This window comes from Chrysochloris asiatica, unplaced genomic scaffold (assembly GCF_000296735.1).
Source record: "Chrysochloris asiatica unplaced genomic scaffold, ChrAsi1.0 scaffold00200, whole genome shotgun sequence".
NCBI lineage: Eukaryota > Metazoa > Chordata > Mammalia > Afrosoricida > Chrysochloridae > Chrysochloris > Chrysochloris asiatica.
In genome coordinates this window covers 4,293,067-4,300,702 of record NW_006408718.1, presented here as the reverse complement: position 1 = coordinate 4,300,702, position 7,636 = coordinate 4,293,067, and positions in this window count along the sequence as shown.

Below are 7,636 nucleotides of genomic sequence, written 5' to 3'. Positions count from 1 at the left end.
TGGACAGTGAATAAGGAAAACCATAGAATAATTGATGCTTTTGAGCTATGGTGTTGGAGGAGAATATTGAAAGTGCCATGGGCTGCCAAAAGAACCAACAGATCTCTGTTGGAAGAAGTGCAGCCAAAGTGTTCCTTGGAGGCCAGGATGGCCAAACTTCATCTCTCATACTTCAGACATATATGTCAGAGGGACCAGTTACTGGGGAAGGATATATGTTTGGTAAGGTGGAGGGTCAGAGAAAAAGAGGAAGACCCCCCTGAGAGATAGATTGGCAAAATGGCAGCATCAATAAGCTAAAGTATGGCAACAGTAGTGAGGCTGGCCCAGAATTGGGCAGTGTTTTGTTCTGCTGTGCATAGGGTAGCTATGAGTCAGTACTGACTTGATGACACCTAACAACAAAAAAGGAAGACCAATTAATACTACTATTATTCAAATTTCACACCAACCAATAAAGAAGATGATGATGAAATTGAAGAATTTTACCAACTTCTTCAGTCTGAAATTGATCAAACATGTAATCAAGATTTGTTGATAATTACTGGTGATGGAAAAGCAAAGTTGGGAAACAAAGAGGAAAGATCATTTATTGGAAAATATGCCTTTAGTAATAGAAATGATGCTGGGGATTGAATGATAGTATATTCCAATACCAATGACTTCTTCATTGCAAATATGTCTTTTAAACAACATAAAAGATGATTGTACACATAGACATCACTTCATGGACTAAACAGTTATCAAATTGACTACATCTGTGAAATGAGACAGTGAAAAAGCTTCATATCATCAGGCAAAACAAGGCCAGGACTGTGGAACAGACCTTCAATTGCTCATATGAAAGTTCAGGCTGAAGAACATTAAAATAAGTCCACAAGACCCAAAATATGAGTTTGACCATAACCTGCCTGAATTTAGAGATCATCTGAAGAACAGATTTGGTGCATTATACACTAAATACTGAATACTAGAAGAGTTATAGGATGACATCAACAACATAATATAGGAAGAAAGTATAATAAGGTCATTAAAAGGAAAAATATAATGGATAAGACAAAAATGGATATTAAAAGAGACTCTGTAAACTTGCTTTCTAGCATAGAGATATTAAAGCAAATGGTGGAAATGACCAGGTAAAAGAGCTAAATATAAAATTTCAAAGAGCAGCTGGAGCAAACAAGAAGTTAAAATTTTTTTCAAAGACCTAGAGTTATAAAATAAAAAGAAAGAGCATGCTCAGCATTTCTCAAGCTGAGGGAACTGAAGAAAAAATTCAAGCCTTGACTTGTAATATTGAAGGATTCTTTGAGCAAAATATTGAATGAGGCCAAAAGCATCTAAAGAAGATGGAAGGAATAGTCATAATCACTGTACCAAAAAGAAATATTCAACATTTCAAGAGGTAGTATATGATCAAGAGGCAGTGATACTGAAAGAAGAAATGTAAGGTGTATGGAAGACATTGGCAAAGACCAAGGCATTGTGAATTGATGGAATACAAATTGAAATCTTTCAGTAATCAACAAACTGATGCAGCATTGGAGGTACTCATTCACTTATATCTAGCCAGCACACTGGAAGAGATCCAAAGAGATCCGTTCCAAAGAGAAGTGACCCAACTGAATGTGGAAATCATCGGACAATATCATGAATATAACGTGCAAGTGAAATTTTGCTAAAGATAATACAAACATGACTGTAGAGTTTCAAGCTGGATTCAGAAGTGAACATGGAACCAGGGATGTAATTACTGACATTAGATGGATCTTGGCTGAACGCAGAAAATACCAGACTTTACCTGTGCTTTATTGACTGTGCAAGTGCATTCGATATTCCAGATCATGACAAACTATGGACAACATTGCATAAATTTGAGTATTCCTGGAACACTTGTGCTCATGAAGTACCTGTACATAGACCAAAAGGCAATTGTTTGAACAGGACAATGGAGCACCACATGTTTTTAAATTAGGAAGTTTGTGCCAGGGTTGTATTCTTTCACCATACATGTTCAATCTGTATGCTGAGCAAATAAGCAGAGAAGCTGGATTATATGAAGAAATATGTGGCATCTGAATTCGAGTAAGACTTGTTAACCACCTGCAATATGCAAATGATACAACCTTGCTTGCTGAAAGCAAAGAGAAATTAAAATACTTACTGATGAAGATCAAGGACCATTGCCTTCTGTATAGGTTGCATCTCAATGTATAGAAAACAAAAATCTTCATCACTGGACCCATAAACAACATTCATATAAATGGATAAAAGATTGAAGTTGTCAAAGACTTCACCTTGCTCAGACCAACCATCAGCACACATGGAAGCAGCAGTTAAGAAATCAAATGACATTGCATAAGACAAATCTGCTACACAAGACCTCTTTAAAGTGTTCAATAGCAAAGATGTCACCTATCCCAAGCCAAAGTATTTTTAATAAACTCATATGCATGTGAAAGTTGGTCAGTGAATAAGAAGACTGTAGAATAATTGATGCATTTGAGTTATAGTGTTGGAGGAGAATATTAACAGTACCATGAACTCCCAAAGAGCAAACAGATCTGTGTTGGAAGAAGTACAACCAGAATGCTCGTTGGAAGCCAGGATGGCCAGACTTTGTCTTTCAGAATTCAGACATATTATCAGGAAGGACCAGTCCCTGAAGAATGATATCAAGTTTGGTAAAGTGAAGGGTAAGAGTAAAAGAGAAAGATCCCCAACAAGATTGATTGGCATAGTGGTAGTAGCAATGGGCTCAAATGTAACAATAATTGTGAGTTTGGTGTAGGACGAGTCAATATTTCATTTTGTCATGCATAGGGTCGCTATCAGCCTGTCCAAACACAATGGCACCTGGCAACAACAATTGTTTCACCATGTTTGACTCATGTTATTTTGTTTAGGTTTTCCAATGTTGTTACTTTGGAAAAGTAATAAAGAAGTAAGATAAAATTACTATTTTCAAAAGGCTTACAGTTAAGTACAGCTCAAGTCAATTTAATATATATAATTGTTGAACACCTATGTGCCATTTTTCTTGAAAAGCAAGAGAGGGGAAAGTAACCTGTGAACCCTGGTGGAGATATGGTTGGCCAGCAGTGTGGCAAGACCTGGGGACTCTTGGGACCAGAGTCAGTGACATAGCCACAGAGAACTAGAGTGAAGAGTGAAGCATTCAGCTGGTAAGAAGAGAGGGTGTATGCCCAAGAACTCCCACACTTGCAGATAATACCCACTTGACCTGGCTTCAATGCCTGGATGATCAGAGCTCAACTAGAAGAAGAAAGAAGAGGGAAAAAAAATAATCTGATACAATTTGATGAACTTGACCTACACCTAGGGATGCAGTAGCTCAAAAGAGGGAACAAATCTTTACAGAAAGGATCATTACCACATCCTCCACACATGGAGAGGACAGGGATGGGCAACTTTGACATTGGCTACCCAAACTGGGGGGCCACAAAGGCAAGACGTGACTGGCTTACAAGCTTTCAAGAAGTGACTGGCTTACAATTCAGAGGGTGTGGAGGAAGGTAGAATCTCCACTGAGTAGTATCCAATCTGTCTAGGCGGGGCTGATGAAATGAAATGCGGATAGGTCCCTTGTGATACAATAGTGAATAATTGTTATCAGGACTGATTGTAAGGGTTGGAAATGTAAAGGTAGATGTTTTGTAGCAAGGAGGGGAGTGATTAACTTTACAGTCTAGGAGCAGAGGTCCCTGGGACCATCAATGGAGAAGAGCAGAGAGCGGGACCCTACCCAGAGAAGCAGTGATGCCTGAGATAGAGACAGAGACAATGACATGGAGCGATAGAGCAGCTGGGGACTTTAGACCCAGAGAGGGAGAGGGACTGTGTGCTGACGACCGGAGGGCAGGCTTGTAGTGTATACCCTTTGGTTGGGTGATGATGCATGGAGGGGATTGTAATCATGACAATGAAATGATATACGATAGGGTGAATGTAAAACTAATGTTCTTCCATGTAAACTATCACATAATTCACAATAAAACATTAAAAAAAAAGAAAGAAAGAAAAAAGGGGAAAGTAGAATGAAGAAATCACAATCCCTTCTTCAAGGAACTTAAAATATTATAGGTAACAATTAACTATTATACAATGAGACAAAAGCTGTGCCAGAGTTAGAATTTTTTAAATGCTATGGAAATACAGTTAATTGTACTCTGCACAATTAATGTAAAGTACAGAGTATGAGCATTTCTTTTCATTTCTTCCCCCCCCCCAATGGATTATTTAGGGAAAATATCTATATCACCAAAAACCACAATGAAAGAAAGAATTAAATAAATAAATATGTAGGTGCAAACTGAGAACTCAGAGGAAGGAATAATTCTTGGAGAATAAGGAAAAGCTTTATGGAGGAAAGATGTCTGAGCTGAGAGTTAGTGAATATAGTGTTTTTTTAGGGGACAATGTGTCAAAGTCACATCAAAAAGAGGAAGCATATGCAACAAATTAGAGATAGAAAATGTCATGGGAGAAAAATGTGTATGTTCTTTGCATCCAAAGAATTTTCAGAAAATCTTCACCTGTACTGAGATTTGGGACTCAGTCCTTACATTTTTGTTACTGTTGTTGAGTGCTGTCGAATCTGTGCCAACTCACAGCGATCTTGATTAGAGTTTCCAATGCACAGCTGGTGAGTGTGAACTACCAACCTTGAGGTTCAAACTGACCTTGCAGTCCAGTGCTTATCCTACAATATCACACCAACACTCCAATCCTTGTATATTATTTTTTAAAAAACTTTCAATTACTAGCAATGCAGTCATAAAAACGATGCTTCCTCTTCATGAGGAGTTCAAAGCTACTAGCAGAAACATAAGAACAAATAAATGTCATTCAGTGGGGCATTTGCTATAATAGAGTTACAGTAGAAAGTATAAGGGTGCCATTCAGTTCAATTGAGGGCTAATGGAAGACTGATCTGAATATGTAATACTTGAACTGACTTTTGAAGAATAAGTAGGAGTTAGCCATGAGACAAAAGGAATGATTCATTCTGACAAATGGAGCTTATACAATGATATAATTACATTGAGCAGTATAGCAACAAAAAGCAAGAATTTTGCATAGTGTCAAGGAAGGGTATGAACATGCCTAAGATTGGAGTACTAGGTAGGGTCCATATAATGGAGAGTTTTTTTAGGAAATGAATGTTGACACTTCCTTCTTTAAGTAGTAGGGGTACATGGAGCTTTTACGTAGGAAAATCATATGATCAAGTTTGCCCTAAGATTCTATTGTAAGTTGACTGGAGAAGCTAAGACCAGAGGGCCTATTAGGGGTCCATGACAGTGATCAGCAAAAATCAAAAATTGTAGTCTGAAATAAGATTGTGTAAGGAGGCAGCAAAACGTTTGAAAATGAGAACATTTCAAAGGCAGAACTAACATGATGCCGTGACCTGTAAATGAGAAAGATAAAGGCAAGAGTTTGATAACAGCAGGTTTATAACATAGATCAAAAACAACGACAGTAACCAAGATAGCACAAAGAAAAAAATGATGATCTAGAGGACTGGAGGCTGACATTTTAAAGTAAGAATGCTGTAATGAGGCAGCAGTCCCTTCAGTCTTTTGATTAAAACAATCTATCAAATAAATCTATTGTCATATTAGTTTAGTGCTGCTATAAAAGAAAAAGCCAAAGAGAATGACTTTAGCAAACAGAAATCTATTTTGTCATAGTTTAGGAGGCTGGAAGTCTGAACTCAAAGTGATGTTCTCTCAGGGGGGAATGCCTTCTTTCTCTCTTGGCTCTAGACAAAGTTTCCTTTGTCTTTTGAGCTTCTGCTCATGATAATCTTCATGTGGCTTGACATCTCTCTTCCTCTACCTCTGTTTCTCACTCTTACTTTTATAATATCTTTTATATCTAAAAATAGATTGATTTGAGGCACACCCTATATTAATCCAGAACCATTAACATAACAGACAACTCAGTCCCAAATAGGGTTATAACATCAGGCATAGAGGTTAGGATTTACAATATATATCCTTGGAAGACATGGTACCATCCATAACATTCTACCCTTTGTTGTTGTTGTTGTGTGCTTGTCAAGTCTGTTCTGACTTATAACAACCCTATAAAATGATGTTATTAAAGCAAGACTGCAAACTTTATGGGAGCAGAAAGCCTCGTCTTTCTCCCACTTATTTGTTGTTATTAAGTGCCATTGAGTTTTTTCCAAATCATAGCAATCCTGTATAGGGTTTGTGAGGAATGGCTGGTGAGTTTGAACTGATGACCTTTTGGTTCAAACCAACTTTGCAGTCCTGTGCTTATCGTAAAGTTCCATACAAGGACTCCTCCAGTTATTTGTTATTGTTATATGCTGTCAGGTCAGTTCCTACCCATAGTGATCCTGCCTAGGGTTTCCAAGGAGTGGCTGGTGAGCTTGAACCACCAACTTTGCAGTTCAAACTGACTTTGCAGACAAGTGCATTAATCCACAGTGCCATACCAGAACTCTGCTTATTTAGTCCTCTCAAATTCATGCCCTTCCCAAAACGCAAAACACATTCACTCCATCATGTCATCCCAAAAGTCTTAAATCAACTCCAAGTCTTAAATCTCATCTTCTGAATCATCTAAATCAAATATGAGTGATGGCATATTTCATCCTGGGGGAAAATACTCTTCATCTGTGAACTGTTTCTGTTTCTGAAGTACAACAGTGTTAATAGGTAGGAGTTAGACATTTTCATTACAAATGTGAGGAATTGGAGAAAAATAAGGGATAGTGGGCACCAAGGAAGTTCAAATCCCAGCAGAAATATCATCTATCAAAGCTTGAAAATAATCCTATATTCTCTGAGACGATCAAAGTCTGTCTTCCAACCTCTGTGTGTTGACCATGCTCTCTAAATTCTGGTTGGAAATCCTTTGACCTTGGGTTTTAGTTCTGCTTTCCAGAGCCCCAAAGATGGCAACTCTGGTTCCTTGTCTTTGAGCAACCCCAGTCTTCTAATCCATCTGAGTGGTGACCCCACCCCTTTGGCCTAAGAAGGTCCCCTTCCTTTGCCCCTTAGCATGGCAGCCCTGCCCTCTCAGCTTTGTGTAAAATTACCATTTCTCTGTCACACCTTAATAGAAACCTCAAGATTCAATCTTTGAAATGTAGGAGACCACGGCCCCACTTGTTGAAACTGAGCAGGCCCTGAGTCCTGTGTTCCTTCTAGTTCTACTGATTTCTGAACTGCCCCAGGGATCATCCTTTTCTTTTCTTGGAAGACAAATATATGGGGCTCTTTTGGCCTGTTTCCTGCTAATAAAATGTCAAGAGGCAGTTAGCTTTCTTTGTTTCCTTATTTCTTTGTCCCCTTTAATCTATGGTGATGGGGTTTCTGCTGTGATAGATGGTTAGATCCAGCAACCACAGACTTAATCTCTTTAGGAAAGGAAAGCAGATCCACATCCTTGGTGAAAATTCTAGCGTATGTGTCCTTAGTTTGTACACCATAATTTTCCAAATCTTTATGTTCTGTTTTTATTTGACACAGTTCTTTTTTAAGTTAACCTCTCTCCTCTAACATTTTACTATAAAACCACACAGTCCCTTTAAGATCATGCTTTGAAATCTCACCAGCCAGATATCCAAGTTCAT